General features: G+C 44.5%; 1 pseudogene; it reads left to right on the top strand.

Annotated features, from left to right (window-relative positions):
* Positions 1–9,457, top strand: part of LOC123409512 — a 45,410-nt pseudogene extending 35,953 nt beyond the window's left edge.
* Positions 9,458–18,333: the final 8,876 nt, after the last annotated feature.

Raw genomic sequence — 18,333 nt, 5'->3', positions numbered from 1 at the left:
GCGTGGGTGACATAGTGAGAGAAGTATTTGTGTTGATGTTGTGCTTGACACCAACATGGGGTCCAAACCCTCATGTCCATATTGTCTTTGTGCACATGAGCATAGATATGTGATATTTGGACTAGTGGGAGTTGCATGAAATGTTGCACTATTCACTATGTATGATTCTTGTAGTTTCTTCCTTCCTAGTTTGTGGTCACTTGCTCCAAGAAAATGCATATGTTATATTTATATTTTTGGGGTAGAAAGATCCCAGGAATCCATTGGTGAAATCATTTTTACCATTGGAAAATTTTCTGGAAAAGTCATATTTGCATTTTCTTCTAAGTATAGAGCTTGGTTCCATGAATTGTGATGTGCTCTTGTATTTGTTTCTTGGTAGTGGTAGTAGAGGGTGACCCCCTCTACCACATGTTTGTTTCAACTCATGATTTGGAATCCATGTGAGCAACCAGTGGTCACACCATTCCGATAAAGAGGCGACTTGGGAACGCGAGGATCACCTCCGTTCCGAATTTCCCGATTTCTTTCAGTCTTAGATCTCGAGGGCGAGATCTTCTTTGTAGTGTGGGAGAGTTTTTAGTGCCCCAAGTTTAAACCTTCCCTATTTGGAACCTATTGCAAGTGGGTCCCCCTTGTCAGGGATATGATGATACCATTTGTGCCATGACTTCATGTGATATCCCTTATTACTTCCTTCCCTTGCATGCATGCATAACATATTATTTCATGCCCATGTCTTGTGTTGTTGCAATTTGGTGATAGCATTTCATGTGGTGGTTGTGATCTTGTGGATTATGTACCTTGTGATTTCATGTGATCTTTTGTGGTGATGTGAGATATGATCTTGTGTGAAGTATGCCTTGTGCTAGTAGGAGCAACCTTGGGATGGCATAGGTTTTAAAACCTTTCCTTTCTCTTTTATTCATAGCTCCAGAAAACTCTTCTTCCTTTTCTGTTTTAAAAGTGCCTATGTATTAGGTTGATTTGAGTTGGGTGTGGTGAAGTGAAGTCTTTGTTTTAACTTAGCTTTGACAGGTGCAAGATAATTACAAAACAGCCCACTTATTGCTGTTTTGTAAAATATTCAATTGCCCTAATATTCATTCTTACATTTTATTCAAATAGGTTAGATTTTTCCAAGCTCTGGGTCATTTTTGTTCTATTTTTCTCCCCAGTAGATTTTCCTGAGCATTTATTTCTTCCAAGTATTTATTCTGTAAATAGAGAGTCCGTGGAGTGTTTTGTTTTCCCTTTTGAATGGCGCCACCTATGGGCTCACTCCCACATGTCGGCCCATCTCCACTCCCTCTTGTGAGTGCAGGAGCCCACGCGCGGCACCTTTCTTCTTCTTCTAACACCGTTTCCTCCCCGTTCGTGCCGACCGTCAGGAAGCAGAGATAGTGCGCATTGCCGCTGTGAGGGCACCTACGTCGAGGCCCCCCCCTTATAACCTGGGCGTCCGTACCTCCCCTCGCCTAGGGTTCCTCTTCCCCTCAGCCGCCTCCGCCACCTCTCCACATCCCCATCTCCATCTCTTCTTTTCTTCCCTGGTAAGATCTGTAGGCTAGCAGCAGAGAGAGAGAGGGAGGAGCTCGCCGCGTCTACCCCGCCTACTTCACCGTCCGCCGAGTCCGCCATGTCCGGGAGCTCGGGGTGGTTTCCCGCGATCCATTCCCGGTGCTAGGAGCCCCGGGGATCGACCACACCGACGGCCCCGAGCTCATCAAGGGTGCGCCCGCGGTGTTCCTGCTCCTTCCCCTGCTTCGGTTCTGTAGACCCCTCGTCGTCGTTCTTCTTCCATTCTGGCGCTTCTTCCTCCATAGACTGGCCTCCTACTTCCTTCTCTAGGTGAGGACGTTGTCCCCCTTCCTTCTTCCTCCCTGGTTCGCCCTAGATCCGAGGTAGAGTCATCGTGTTCCACTCGGGTGCTGTTCGTCAGAGCCCAGCAAGTTTGTGTGCGTGCATCTTGCCAGTCAGGGTGGTATGTAGTGATGTAGCAGTAGCAGGGGAGCTCTCCCCTTCGTGTTGCAACGTCGTAGTGCAGGGGCTCTCCTCCGGTAGTGCAGCGCATCAACAACCCCGGCGAAACACCCCAGCGATCTCCCTGTCGCTGGTGTTTCTTCGTAGGCAGAGAGGGTTTCCTGCTAGCTTCCCTGTTTCAGTCCCCTAATCTATCAATTATCATATCGTAGCGCAGTGGTACAACAGGTGTTTGTCTTTGAGAGGGTGTGGGTTCGAATCCCAGCTTGCCCCTTTTTTAATTCCTATTTCTCGGTATAGTAGCATGCAATAGCTGCACTTGCTTTATAACCTCTTCTTTTCCCTTGTTGCTGTCGACCAAGAGGCTGCAGTAGAGTGGTGATGCTATTGGGTGTGATTGCAGGGGATCCAGGGTTCGAATCCCTCCATTGTCCTTTTTATTTTTGTTGCAATTCAGATGTGTTTGCTATGTTCGGCTTGCAAAGTTGTTGCACATGCTTGGTCTCTTGTGGGTATTTTTATTCACTCACTTCAGCTTGTATAGCCTAGTATATTTTGGTGATGATCATATATGTAGTGTGTCTGTGGTGCTTCCCTTGTAGAGAAGTATGTGTAGGTGGCTCGATATATACTTGCTTATGAGGCTAGATGTATGGCAGATTGTGTGTGTGTGTGTGTGTGTGTGTTGCACACCATGTGGTGGTGCTAGTGTATGTATGCATGTGTGTGTAAGTGTCATTTGCATGTGTTAGCATTCTTTTGTGTTGCTAGCATGTGTAGGTGGTGTGGTTTCTACTAGATGACATGCATATGAGTAGATGTGAGTGTGTGGGAAACAGCCCCATTTGCAACTTGTGCACCTCCTCATGTTTAATATGAGAGAGGGCATGATGTTTGTGTGCGTGGGTGACATAGTGAGACAAGTATTTGTGTTGATGATGTGCTTGACACCAACATGGGGTCCAAACCCTCATGTTCATATTGTCTTTGTGCACATGAGCATAGATATGTGATATTTGGACTAGTGGGAGTTGCATGAAATGTTGCACTATTCACTATGTATGATTTCTTGTAGTTTCTTCCTTCCTAGTTTGTGGTCACTTGCTCCAAGCAAATGCATATGTTTTTTATATGTTTTTGGGGTAGAAAGATCCTAGGAATCCATTGGTGAAATCATTTTTGCCATTGGAACATTTTCTGGAAAAGTCATATTTGGATTTTCTTCTAAGTTTAGAGCTTGGTTCCATGAATTGTGATGTGCTCTTGTATTTGTTTCTTGGTAATGGTAGTAGAGGGTGACCCCCTCTACCACATGTTGGTTTCAATTCATGATTTGGAATCCATGTATGCAAGTTGTGCCCATCCATAGTTGGCTAGTGGCTGATATTCCAGATTAGTAAAAATCTGAGATTTTCACTAAGTCTGAGAATCTGGTTATATTTTCTTCTCCCATAGATGAGGTTGTGCTGGTCATTGTGTTGTGATCTAGCCCTAGCTTTCAACTAGAAAGTTACACCTGATATGTTTGTATAGCTCCCTATAAAATTTCATGTCATTTGGAGCCCTATAGGTATTGTTTTGGCTGCTGTCAAAAAGCTTCAGAGCAATGACAGAAAGTTAGGTGCAGGAATTTTCACTAAGTCCCTATGATCTGTTGGTTTTGGGAAAGTTTGCAGCCTTGTATCTTCTTGTGTTTAATTCCTTTTTGTGTGATTCTTGCTTGTTCTGGTAGTATTCTTGGCTAGCTACAGCCACATATATTATGTGTCATAGTTGGGTGGCTGTAGGTGCTTTGCATGTAGCTCACAAAGTGCTATGATGCAGTTTATGGCAGATTATGTAGTTTTGTCATTTTTGAAGTTTGTGAGTGCTTAGTTGATGTTGTGGTGTTCTTCTTTGCTCCACCCATACATGATGGGTTATTTTATGTCTTGGAAACCTGGGAATACCATATTTGTGCCATTTGAGGGTGTGGTGATGATTTTGACACGTAGGGCTTCATATCTTGTTTCGTTGATTCCTGTTGATCTGTAGCTCCGATTGTAATGTTCTTTATATGGTTTTGCATCGTTTTCACGAGACGCATCTGATCATATCATTCTCATGCATGTAAAAATAGGTTAGCATGTAGTACTGTCCAGGAACTTGTTTTAGCTCCTTAAGCTTGTGTTAGTGATAGAAATAGTGATGCATGCTCATTCTTCATCTCATGCATCATGTGCTTGTTGCATCTTGAGGTGCTGTTGTTCATTGGATGTTATTCTTATGTCGGGTAGCACCGGGATCATAGAACGAGTACGTGGATTCGGGAGAGTACGTGCAGGACGATCAAGAACCATTCCAAGCTGAGGATATTACAGGCAAGATGAAATGACCTTGATTCCATCTCTAGACTTGTTATGCTAGCTTGCGTTTCCATGTCATATTGCTCGCTACCTACCATTGAATTAAATTGCCTCCTGACATGCCATGAAACCAAACACCATCCCTACCTAGCAAAACTTGAATGGCTAAGTAGGCTTTGCTCAGCTACTAATATTAGCGTTGCTAGATGCGGGTGCTTTGTCTCATGTGACAACATGAGCTTGATATCATTATCTAAATTCTGTTATTTAATTAATCCACCTATATACTTGGTAAATAACGGAAGGCCTAGCCTTTGGCCGGGTGCTTTGTTCCGTTATTGCCGCCATAGTTACCGGCTACCGGTGTTTGATTCCATAATGATCGCTCCTAACACGTTCGGGGTTGTTACGGGGACCCCCTTGATAAATCGCGTAGTGCTAAGGCTTGTCCGGCAGGACCCCACTTTGGTGTTAATTTGCTAATCACTTAATAATAATCTACATACGGAATAGCTACCCCAAGGAATTTAATCAACAACCCGGGCCAGTGCTCCTCATGAGTGTTGGCCCCACCTGAGCGATGTCCGGGGCCCCACTGGTCACCCAGAGGTTTAGCCATCCCGACGTCTAGCTCATCCGTCGTGTCCTGAGACTCAGATACACGGCTCTTATTAGGGTCGTTGACACGACGGGGGGTCCTGCTAGCCTTGCCTTACCTTAGCGATATATCTTGTGTATAGGAATCCCAGTGAAGCTTTGGTTTCCCCAGAGTTGAGGTTTTCCTCTAAGGAATCCGACGAGATCACGAGATTCGTGATAGAGGATTAATTTGCGGCCTGTGTACGTTTGTGATTGACTAGTTGGAGCACCCCTGCAGGGTTTAATCTTTCGGAAAGCCGTGCCCGCGGTTATGTGGCAACTTGGAATATTTTGTTAACATCCGGTATTAGATAACTTCAACAAAAGCTAATAAAATTTCCAACTGTGTGCGTAACCGTGACTGTCCCCTCAAAGATCTCTCTTCGATCGGGAACACGGTGGGGTTATGAATGACGTAGGTAGGTGTTCAGGATCACTTAGTGATCAAGTATTCACGACCGCTAGTATAGACCACCTTCCTAAATGTTCTACGTAAGTTAGCCACCAAATCAAGCTTAGGATGCTGCAACCTTAACCACTTTACCTTATCCTACCTAATAACTTGACTAGTTCTGGCACCAAGGTCTTAGATTGCTGAGTCCACATGGCTCACGGATTCCTCCACAATACCAACAGGTTCAGGTACCCCAGAGACAGGTGATCCCGACGGCACGCAGCTGGCGTGGGAGTATGATGAGGAGACAGACCACCTGTACGTGAACTATCCAGAAGATTGAGGCGTGGTTGTGATCGTGGGCCTGCAGGCAGGGTAGCATAGCCTTTCTATGTTTTGTAGTCCGTAGCGGAACTACTTTGGTTGTATGTGTGGTGTACTCTGATATATTTATGAGAAGGCAATTGAACCCCTGATTGTCTATCTTTATTATTATGTATGTGTTGTGTTACCTGTTTGCGAGACGCTTAGATGCGCTCCTTTCCAATTCGGGGCCTCTATCCCCAGATCGGAAAGGACCGCATCTTGGTCGTTACACATTGATATTAGTTTACCGTAAGACCTTTGTGTCACTTGCTTATGTGGTTAACTTGTGTTCTTTGCTGAAATTCTGGTTATAAGTTAGGCATAGTTGCAACAACAAGATCAAACAGAGTTTGTCAAAGTTTTTCTTTCTCTCTCAGTTTGTCAACTGAGTTGCTTGAGGACAAGCAAGGTTTTAAGCTTGGGAGTTGATAAGTCACTACTAGGAAAAGGGCTATAGATGATATAGATACTAATGGCGCACCAGACAAGTAGTGCGCCACTACTATATAGCAGTGGCGCACCATGTGTAGGTGTGCCATTAGTGTGATGGACACTAATGGCGCACCACACACTCGGTGCGCCACTACTATATTATTTTTTTGCAAAAGTACTAATGGCGCACCGGAGCAGAGTGCGCCATTACTAGTTTAACTAGTAATGTCGCACCACTCACCCAGTGCGCCACTACTATATATTTGTTTTTTGCAAAACTACTAATGGCGCACCACCAGCTGATGCGCCATTAGTAACCAGGGTTACTAATGGCGCACCCCCTGGGGATGCGCCATTGCTATCAACCCCGCTAAAATCACATGCCAGTCCCCGCGCTCTGTGGAGAGGACCTGGCCACCACTCTCCTCTTCCTGCAACCTCGTCTCCCTCCAAACCCTAGCCTTGCACGCCGCCGGCCGCGCTGCTCCGCCTCCTCCTGTCCTCCACTTCTCTCCTCCCTTCCTCCCACGATCTGTTTCCTCTCCTTGCCCGCGCCGCCTCCTCCCGCACGGATAAGACCCATCTGTCCCCCCCCATCCCACCCCGCCCGCTACCGTCCGGTCCGTCATTAGATTTTCGTTGGCCAGCCAGCCATAGCGATCCTCGGGGAGCTCGGGACGGAGATCCTCATCCCTGTCTGCGGGGTCATCGGCATCGTCTTCGCCGTCGCGCAGTGGTTCATCTTCTCCAAGGTCAAGGTCACCCCCAGCACCGCCTCCGCCGCCGCCGGCGCCATGAACGGCTACGGCGACTACCTCATCGAGGAGGAGGAGGGCCTCAATGACCACAACGTCGTCATCAAGTGCGCCGAGATCCAGACCGCCATCTGTGAAGGTGAGCTCACCCGTCCCCTTCGCCGACAACGGTGGTGGTCCCCCCCTCTCCCTCTCACCCGCTCCCTCCCCCAAATCTGGTTCTCAGCCTCTCAGGCTCGGAAGCTTTGGTCCCCATGATAGCGGGCATCGTTTGGCTTGTGTGGAGAACCAGACTGCTCTGGTCTTTCTTGCAGAGACCCTTCGCCCGGTTGTCACTGTCGGCATTCTGCTCAATGCAAAACAGATTCCTTGTAATATAATTTCGTCTCGTTTTGATAGAACTTCCAGAAAAACTACTACATTTTTGTATGTCTGGTTTACTGCTAATATAGGGCCTAGCTAGCTAGGGGAAAAATGATGTCACAAACCAGGCACTGAATACTTTTTTGTTGAACATGCCTAAAGTGGACACGAATTCTATTTGAAAGCTAACGATCTTTTGCTATTTTTTGGACAAAACACACCGAATTATTTTACATTTTGTTGTATCCACCAGGGAATCGAGAATACATGCGATGGATCATTTGATCAGACTATATAATGAGTGGGAAATGCAGCTACTCGTGCTCCTAGCTTCACACTGCAGTTGTTCCTCTTCTTTGCTTGCAGGCTCCGGCGGTGTAGCGGCAACAGGCTCCTACGGCTCTCCCTTTGGGATGCTTACTTGGGGGCAGGCCTGGCAGCAGTTTATGCACTCGGCTACCTGTCACGGCATCGGGATAACAACATTGAAAGGCTAAGAAGAACCGAACAGCCAACTTTCTTCTGGGCAGCATTTCTCCTCATCCATCTTGGTGGGCAGGACACCATTACTGCTTTCGCCATGGAGGATAACGACTTGTGGTTGAGGCATCTCTTGAATCTGTTGACCCAAATTGCACTAGCTTTATATGTATTCCGGAAGTCCATTGGCAGACACAACCCTCAAATCTGCTTCGACGATGACATCTCTGTCGTGCCCTGCTACTGCTGCAGGAAGAGGTCAAGCTGTTGGGGACGTGGCTGCAGGGCGACCGTGCCCTCACCTTCTGCCACCTCCTCGCCCGCAACACCGTCAGGGCCAAGCCAGCCCAACTCGCCTTCGGTACACCGTCAGGGCCAAGCCAGCCCAACTCGCCTTCAGGTTATGGTCTTGGTGGGTCTTCCATGGCTCTATTCGGAAGAGTTGGTGGAGGTATCTACACTAAGGCTGCTGACGTGGGTGCTGACCTTGTTGGCAAAGTTGAGAGGAACATTCCTGAAGATGACCCAAGGAACCCAGCTGTAAGTTCTCTTCTCACTTCTCAGCTTTTGGCTAATAGTTTTAGGCAAATTAGCAGACATTGCTTACAATTTATATTGTGACTATTTTGCTTCATGACATATCCTTTGCTGAACTTGGAACTCTTGTTTGCAGGTGATTGCTGATAACGTCGGTGACAATGTTGGTGATATTGCTGGAATGGGATCAGATCTCTTTGGTTCATATGCAAAGTCTTCCTGCGCTGCTCTTGTTGCTGCTTCCATCTCATCTTTTGGAATCAACCATGATTTCACTGCGATGTGCTACCCACTGCTCGTGAGCTCTGCAGGCATCATTGTTTGCTTGCTCACCACACTCTTTGCAACTGATTTCTTTGAGATTAAGGCTGCAAACGAAATTGAGCCTGCTCTGAAGAAGCAGCTCATCATCTCCACTGCTCTAATGACTGTTGGTGTTGCGGTCATCAGCTGGTTGGCTCTTCCAGCTAAGTTCACCATCTTCAACTTCAGTGCTCAGAAGGAAGTGTCCAATTGGTAATTTTGTGGGTCAATATTTGTTCAATTCTGCAATGTTGTACTTCCTTCTGATTATGCTTTCTTGATTTTTCACAGGGGCCTTTTCTTCTGCGTGGCACTTGGTCTATGGGATGGTCTGATTATTGGATTTGTGACTGAATACTACACTAGCAACGCCTACAGCTAACTAAAACATTAGTTTCTAGTTATATTATTGTTCATATTTTATGTTATTGTGCCTTATCCCCCAGCTGTTTCCTTGTGGCAGCCCTATGCAAGATGTTGCCGATTCCTGCAGAACTGGTGCTGCCACCAACGTCATCTTCGGTCTTGCTCTGGGGTACAAGTGTGTTATCATCCCAATTTTCGCTATTGCTGTCAGCATCTACGTCAGCTTCTCCATTGCTGCAATGTACGACATTGCAATGGCTTCTCTTGGCATGCTAAGCACAATGGCAACTGGTCTTGCCATTGATGCTTATGGTCCCATTAGTGACAATGCTGGTGGAATTGCTGAGATGGCTGGCATGAGCCACAAAATCCATGAGAGGACTGATGCTCTTGATGCTGCTGGCGCCACATCTGCCCAGTGGATGGCTGTGGAAAGAAATTCTTCACGCACAAGCATCTGCTGCAGCACTGCGAGGTTCACACCTAAACGATGAAGCAGTTGAAGAAGGCTACAGGAGAGGAGAGGACTCCAAGAGATCATCCGATGCGCGTCGAAGGGTACACTTGTGGCATCGAGGGCTGCTGGATGAGCTTCGACACGAAAAGGGAACTGTCCCTGCATGAGCGTGACTTGTGTGTGTAAGTGCATCTAGTGCCCCTTAGTGATTTTGGTGGTTTGAAGACTTATAGGTTAAGTATCTAATGTGTTTATAAGTGTACACAGGATCTATAAGTCATTGAGGAGTTTGCGATATTTGAAGAATATCGACCCCTAAAAATATATGTCTTCAGTTGAAGAAATTGGTTTGAAGCTGAAGAAATGAATCACGAGGAATCTGCGATGAAATTGATATTCCTCATGAAGATATTGATATTGAGAAGATCGGTGGTTCCTGAAGAAAATCATTTTGAAGAAATTGAAGCGTGAAGATTTACGTTTTCTATTTTACTTTCTTCGCAGTTGATGAATAGGAACACCGTACTGTTAAAGGGGTTCAAAGTAACACTATGGAATGGATTTCCTCATGATGCTCAACCCAAGCCAAATCCTACCAAAAGCCTCAAGTGAGGAATATGAGTGACATGAGGACTCTCACAGTTGAGGGTCCCGACAGTTTCGATAGCCACGCCAAGTCACTGGTCTTATCCACTCCAACGGTCATATTATTTAAGGGCATTAATGTCAAATCATGTCGGGATGCTCCCAGGCTATAAATAGCCTCCCCCCACAACCACTAGCTAGTTGGCTGCTCCGTTAAAAACTGACACTTGTCATAAGAGCAACCCAAATTCCTCAGAGCCTACGAGAGTAAATCATCAGTGAGGAAATACACCACCCACCAAACCACAAACCAAACCTAGTGATTGAGCATCACTGAAGAAGTTGTTCCTGTGTGGGACTGAAGCCTTTTACCTTTGAGGACTGTGCATCCTCCAGACGGTTAGGTGTCATGGTCTAGAGCAATCCAGCAGTCAATTGTGGATCGCCGGGTGACCGAGTTTGTGAGGGTTTGGAAGTCTGGCCTGAAGACTTACCACGAGTGTTGGGCGAGGACTGTGTGTCCTTAGCTCAAGGAGAATACGGTAGGGACTGTGTGTCCCGGGACTGGGTGTCCTTTGGTTTCAATACCAAGCCGCTCCAAACCAGATGTACAACTGTCACAGCAGTTGGAACTGGGTCATCAACAACAGTCTTCACCAAGAATCGGGTTCTAATTCCTCAACTCTTTACTTTCTCTGTATTATGTGTTGATGACTTTCACTGTGACTATTTGAAGAATTTGCTGAAGACTTTCTCTGAATTTCCTCAACCCCAAATTCTTCACAATAGTTAATCATCATCTGTATTCTGCATGCCTGCTTACTGTGCAATCTGTTTTCATAATCTTCACTCGGTAATACTGCTGTTGTGAACGATTGCACGACTGATCCTTAACTGTTTCCGCTGTAAGTTTGTCATCAGTGAGGAATTTCCTCAAAAGGAATTTCCTTAGTGATGAAATTCTAAAAATCTCCTATTCAACCCCCCTCTAGTCGATATAACGCACTTTCAATTGGTATCAGAGCAAGGTACTCCCTTGTTCTGTGTGATTTTGGTTTAACCACCTAGTGTTTTAGTTATGTCGACTGCAGGCATGTTTAAGGTGACTGCAGCATGTCCTACCTACGAGGGAAAGAATTTTCCCTTCTGGAAGAACAAAATGCAAATGCATCTACAAGCTATAGACAATGATCTCTGGTATATTGTGGAAAATGGTGTCCCCATCATTTCTGCTAGTGTCACTGCAGCTGATGTGAAGAAATTCAAGCAACTCGATTCTCAAGCGAAGAACATCATCTGTGGTCATCTGAGCCCTTGCCAGTTTGGAAGAGTAAGTGCCTGAGGCTCTGCAACACTGATCTGGGAGAGACTGTGCAAGGTAAATGAAGGAGTATCAACCCAACGCGACTCTCGTGTTGATATTCTTCGCAATCTCTTCAATCGCTTCAAGAGACATGACAATGAAAGCTGCCAAGACACCTTTGATCGCCTCACTGACATATCAAATGAACTGCAAGCACTGGGAGCTCGAGATATCACTGATCACGAAGTTGTGAAGAAACTGCTGAGATCTTTGGATTCTTCATTTGACACTTTAGTTCTGATGATTCAAGAAAGACCAGACTACAAGATGCTAGATCCTGCTGATATCCTCGAAAGGCTAAATACTCATGAATTCCAGCTAGAAGAAAAGAGAGATCTATATGGACAAAGCTATTCCAGACCACGTGCACTGAAGGCAAGAGCAATTTCCTCATCTGAAGAAGAAGACACAGATGACAGCAGTTGTGACCCTGAAGAATTTGGTCAGGAACTTGCAATGCTTGTGAGGAAATTCCAGAGATTTACACGACGAGGCCAGTTCGGTAAATCATCAAGAAGAGACATGAGGAAATCAGAATCTGCATCTGAGGAGTACAAGAAACGGACCTGTCACAAGTGCAAGAAATCAGGTCATTACATTGCTGATTGTCCTCGCTGGGGAAAGGAATCAAAGAAGAAGAAATACGAGGATGACAGTTCTGATGACTCAAAGAAGAAGAAGAAATCTTCAAAATCCTCATCTTCAAAGTCCTCCTCACACAAGAAGACTAGCTTCAGAAAGGCTCGGGCAGTTATTGGCAAGGAAATGGATTCCGAGGCAGAATCAGAGGAATGTGATGAAGAAGAAGGCTCTGGAGAAGACTCAGAATCCGGACAGGCTAGTCTTGCACTAGCAACCACTTTCGTCAGCAAGTCAATCTTCAATCTTGAAGAAAATGATTGCACCATCCATACTGATGAATATGCTGATGACTTCACTCCAACCTATTGCTTCATGGCGAAAGGTTCAAAGGTATGAAATAATGCCTCCTCCTCTGATTCAAGTGACTGTGAACATGATGATTACAAAAAACCCAGTTACAGTACACTTGCCATCATTGCCACTAAACAACAAACCGCTCTGGAAAAGCTTCAAAAACTGCTAGACAAAAGTGATGATCTGTTGAATGATGAAATGAATCTTAATCAAATCCTCGCTGATGACATAAAAAATCTTCAGTCTAGATTTGATATTCTTCAGGATCGTTATGATAGACTCCTCACTGATCATGAGAAGCTTTCCTACGAATTTCTTCAAAGGAAGCTTGATCTTGAGAAGCTGAGGATGTCTTATGATGATCTTCGTATGGAAAATGATTCATTACTAGCTCAACAGATTAGCGCTAGTCAAGTTGAATTTATTCCTCCATGTCTTAAATGCATTGAACGTGAAACTGCAAATTCCTCACCAGAATCATCAAATGCTACAAATTCTTCAACTGCACCTGATGTGTCTATTTCCTCACTTGAGGAAAACACAAATGTCACTGATGAAAATGCAGGGTTGAAGGAATTGTACGTGACAGGCATGTACAAAAGCCTCAAAGGACATCAAATCCTTTGTGATGTGCTCAAAAAGCAGATCTTGAACAGGAACCCGAGGAAAGAAGGAATTTCCTTTGAGAGGAAATTGAATGCTGATGGATCTTATTGGAAACCTAAGCAGTATCCCAAAACCTCATGGGTTGCTGCTAATGGGCCTCCTTTTGATCCATCTAATCTAACTGGCTTCTCATGTGAATTATCCTATTCCTCGGATGAGTCATTTGATTCCAACTATAAACTGTTCAAAAATCAATCTCGTGAAGTATTTGCTCGATATGTTGGAACTAACTGCAGGAATGGCCCTCCTCTGAGGAAAATCTGGGTTCCCAAAAGCTGTCTTGAAAATCTTCAAGTGAATGTCCTCATGACATCACCTCTGAAGAATCTGAACCCCAGATCAAATTCCTCAGGAGGACCAAAGTCTTCAACAGGATCAAAATCCTCAACTGGTCAAAACTATGCTCGTACCCGTGCTTATGCATCTAACATGCAGGGAAACTACAAGGAATATGATTATGAGCGCTACTCCTCAAATCATTTTGTTCATAAATCATCAAACCAGTTCTCTGCATACTCATATGAGTACTTTAACCCCGCTATTGTCAACAGAAGTGCATTAGCTTCAATGCCACCTTTCTCATATGGTGCTCGCAGGATGATGAACGCTTTGCCACCCCTTCAGATGTGGGTGGTGAAGAAATCAAACTAATCACTTCTGCAGGACAGGTCTCCAGATGAAAATCATCATTTGAAGAATTTGCTGGAGACCTGAGGAAATGCTTGATAGGACGCAAGCTAACGATTGATGAAATAGAAATATTTCACACGTCCTTATATTTCTGTTATGATGAAATCACTGAACTGATGAAATTAGTATCATATTCTTCAAATCTGAAGCATATGAGATGGTAAGCTGTACTAATTCATCTGCAGGATGACAAACCCAAAAATACTGAGTGGGTTCTCGATAGTGGCTGCACACATCACATGACTCGTGATAAAAGCCTACTGATGAATATGCCACTAACTCCGTCACCTCTGAAGCAAATCACATATGCTGATGAAGGTAAAAGCAAGGTATTGGGACTTGGCAAAGTAGCTATTTCCAAGGATAGGCATATGGACAAAGTGATGCTTGTTGAATCCCTTGGTTTTAAGCTCATGTCAGTCTGGATGCTTTGTGATCTTGATATGATTGTTATCTTTGGTAGATATAGATGTGTAGTCATCTTGGAATCTGACAGATCCAAAGTCTTTGAAGGTGTAAGAAGAGGGGATTTGTACATTGTTGACTTCTCTAAAGGTCCTCAACCAGCCACTTGCTTACTAGCAAAAACCTCAGAAGGATGGCTGTGGCACCGAAGACTAGGTCATGCAGGCATGAGGAATTTGCACACACTTGCAAAGAAGAAGCATGTCATTGGCATCGAATCAGTCAAATTCCTCAAGGATCATCTCTGCGGTGCTTGTGAATCTGGGAAAATGACCAGATCCAAGCATCCCTCCAAAACCATCATGACCACTACACGTCCATTTGAATTGCTTCATATGGATTTATTTGGACCTACTCACTATGCAACACTAACCAATGCAGCATCTCTATATGGCTTTGTCATAGTTGATGATTATTCCAGATACACTTGGGTGCATATTATAGTGTATAAAACTGAAGTGCAGGAAATCTTCAAACGATTTTCTTCAAGGGCCTCGACGAACTTCGGCATCAAGATCAAACATATCAGGAGTGATAATGGAACCGAGTTCAAAAACACTGGTCTTGATGATTATCTTGATGAACTTGGTATTACTCACGAATTGTCTGCTCCTTATACTCCTCAGCAGAATGGTGTCGTCAAAAGAAAGAATAGGACTCTGGTTGAAATGGCAAGAACTATGCTTGAAGAATATCAGACTCCTCGTCGCTTCTGGCCTGAAGCAATCAACATTGCATGCCATATCATCAACAGGGTATATCTTCACAAATTCCTCAAGAAAACCTCATGTGAACTCCTCACTGACAAGAAACCCAATGTAAGTTATTTCAAAGTCTTCGGTGCAAAATGCTGGATTAGAGATCCTCATCATAGCTCAAAATTTGCACCTAAGGCACATGAAGGTTTTATGCTCGGTTATGGAAAGAACTCGCACACCTACAGAGTCTTCAACAACTATCACAACAAAGTTGTTGAGACTGTAGATGTGCGGCTCGATGAAACTAATGGCTCGCAAAGAGAGCAATTGCCTTCTGATCCAGATAAGCTGTCTCCTGAGGAAGCAATAAAGCTTAAGCCTACGGAAGACATTGTCCCCACTGAGGAAATTGGTGAAGAAACGATCCCCATCGCTGATGAAAGCCAAGAAGATGCTCCTGAGGAAATTGCAACAGCACCACTTCCTCAGCCCAGACAAAATCCTCAACCAGCTCATCCGAGGATTGCAAATGAAGTAGAACTTGACAAAATCCTCAACGACATCAACGCGCCAGGTCCTCTCACTCGCTCAAAAGCTTCACACTTAGTTAACTTTTGTGGGCATTTTTCTTTTGTATCCATCTCAGAACCCTCAAAGGTAGCTGAGGCTTTTCTGGAACCGGAGTGGATCCAAGCCATGCAAGACGAACTTCTTCAATTCAAGCTGAATGATGTATGGGAGGTCGTCAACGACCAGATCCTCGCAGGCATAACATCATCGGCACCAACTGGATTTTCCGAAACAAGCAAGATGAGGACGGTCAAGTGGTGAGGAACAAGGCACGACTTGTAGCCCAAGGCTACACCCAGGTTGAAGGAATAGATTTCAATGAAACTTTTGCACCTGTTGCTAGACTTGAAGCTATTCGAATTCTACTTGCTTATGCTAATCATCATAACATCATCTTATATCAAATGGATGTGAAAAGTGCATTCCTCAATGGTAAGCTTGAGGAAGAAGTATATGTTGCTCAGCCCCCAGGTTTTGAGGATCCAAAGAATCCAGACAAAGTCTTCAGACTCAAAAAGGCTCTGTATGGCCTCAAGCAAGCCCCTCGGGCATGGTATGATACATTGAAGGAATTCCTCATGAAGAAAGGCTTCAAACCTGGTTCACTCGATCCAACTCTTTTGACAAAATCTTATGATAATGAGCTATTTGTATGTCAAATATATGTTGATGACATCATATTTGGTTGTACTGACAAAAGATAGAGTGATGAATTTGCCTATATGATGAGTGAAGAATATCAGATGTCCATGATGGGGGAGCTGAAATTCTTCTTAGGTCTTCAAATTCGTTAACAAAACAATGGAATCTTCATATCACAGGAGAAATACCTCAAGGATGTTCTGAGGAAATTTGACATGCATGAATGCAAAGGTGCCAAGACTCCAATGCCTACCAACGGTCACCTCGGCACTGATGAAAATGGTAAAGATTTCGATCAGTAGGTATACCGTTCTATGATTGGCTCTTTATTGTATCTATGTGCATCTAGGCCAGATATAATGCTTAGTGTTTGCATGTGTGCACGTTTTCAAGCAAAACCGAAGGAATCACACCATAAGGCTGTGAAACATATTCTTCGATACTTAGCTCACACACCAACACTAGGATTGTGGTATCCCAAGGGCTCCAATCTTCATCTGGTAGGGTATCCTGATTCAGACTATGCTGGTGACCGTGTGGATCGCAAGTCAACATCTGGCACATGCCATTTCCTCGGAAGATCACTAGTTTGCTGGTCCTCAAAGAAGCAGAACTGCGTATCACTCTCCACTGCCGAAGCTGAGTACATTGTTGCTGGTTCTTGTTGTGCTCAATTACTATGGATGAAGCAAACCCTCAAGGACTACGGCATCAACATGAAGAATGTGCCTCTCTACTGTGACAATGAGAGTGCTATCAAGATTGCATATAACCCAGTACAGCACTCGAAGACCAAGCACATCCAGATTCGTCATCATTTTCTTTGGGACCATGTCCTCAAGGGCAATATCCTCATCGACCATGTGAAGACTGATGATCAACTGGCTGATATCTTCACTAAGCCCTTGGATGAGAAAAGGTTTTGCAAGTTGCGGTGTGAGCTAAATATCTTAGAGTCTTCAAATGTTTTGTAAAAACATGCACACATCCTAACACTTATGCAAAGTTGATGACTTAGATGTGCAACACATGATGAAACGATTTTCTTCAACCAATGAAGAAAGTCACTCTGAATGTGAAGAAATTAACGAAGAAATTGATTCTCAGGGCCCTACGACAATTGTACGCGGCGTCTGTAATCAACATTGTTATATGGTGGGTAACGCCACCGCCCAATGTGAAATTCCTCAAGTTGATTTTCTTCAAATGATCAATTTCCTCACAGTGCATTTTTCTTCAAAACAGTTGTTCTTCATTGTGACGATCTATTGCAAAATCTTCAAAAACACTTGATGACTTTCATTTGCCTAGGTAGACTGTGATTTCTAGTCCTCAACAGCATTCACTTATTGCTATTTCTTCAAGTTGATGTTTCTGCTAAGTGAATGTGATCGGACCCTACTTTCCCTCTATGCTATACTTACCCAGTCTATTCAATTCTTCATATGCGTTCTACTTGAAACTTTGTTCAAAATCCTCACTGCATCCTTGTCAGCTGATGATTTGGTAACAAAAATCCTCAAATCCTCAAAAATTGTTTTCTTCAAAGGAACAGTAACTGAACCCCCACTTCCCACGATCGGATAACCACGATCTCCACTATCTCCACCGCATCGTACCGGAGCTACACGTGTCCTGCGGAGACGTAGAGGCAAGGGCTATTCGGTCTGAAACTTTCGCGCCAAACAGTAACTTTCGGGCTATAAATATGTCCTTAACCCCTTCAGTATCTTCTTCGCCTCATCGCTCTCCTACCATCACACTCTCCATCGAACCCTAGCGCCACCGCTGGTTGTCTTGTCGCCGGCAAGGAAGAGCTTCACTGCCTCAACCTTTTCGCCGCCAGGATCACGCCGGAGTCAGAACATCTACGTCCGCCGCCGCCGTAGACGTCCTCTGCTGCCAAGTTAGGGTGCATTGGACACTTGACCGAAGAGCCTCTCCAACACCACCTTTTGTGTTCTTCGTTCGCACCTTCCAGGGTAAATATATCCCATTTTTACAACAGATTAGATCTGAAATTTTACCTCTCCCATGTGAAATCTGTTTTTCCTCAAGATACGATGCGCACATGATTCCTCAAACACTATTCATCACCACAATCATTGATGAACTAGCTAAGCATCTAAGATTTTCACGAGATTCCTCAATTGTGCGAATTTTCGGATCTGTACAACTCTGGAACCCAAGAACAGTATGCTTAAGCAAATTCCTCAACCACTGGTTATATTCCTCAAAATGTCAAACTTTTTCATTTTCTTCAAATCTGAGAACGCATATGACCTCTCCAAATTCCTC

The sequence above is a fragment of the Hordeum vulgare genome, chromosome 7H, assembly GCF_904849725.1.
Source record: "Hordeum vulgare subsp. vulgare chromosome 7H, MorexV3_pseudomolecules_assembly, whole genome shotgun sequence".
Taxonomy (NCBI): domain Eukaryota; kingdom Viridiplantae; phylum Streptophyta; class Magnoliopsida; order Poales; family Poaceae; genus Hordeum; species Hordeum vulgare.
Note: the sequence above shows the minus strand (reverse complement) of the source record. Positions and strands in the feature narration are given on the sequence as shown.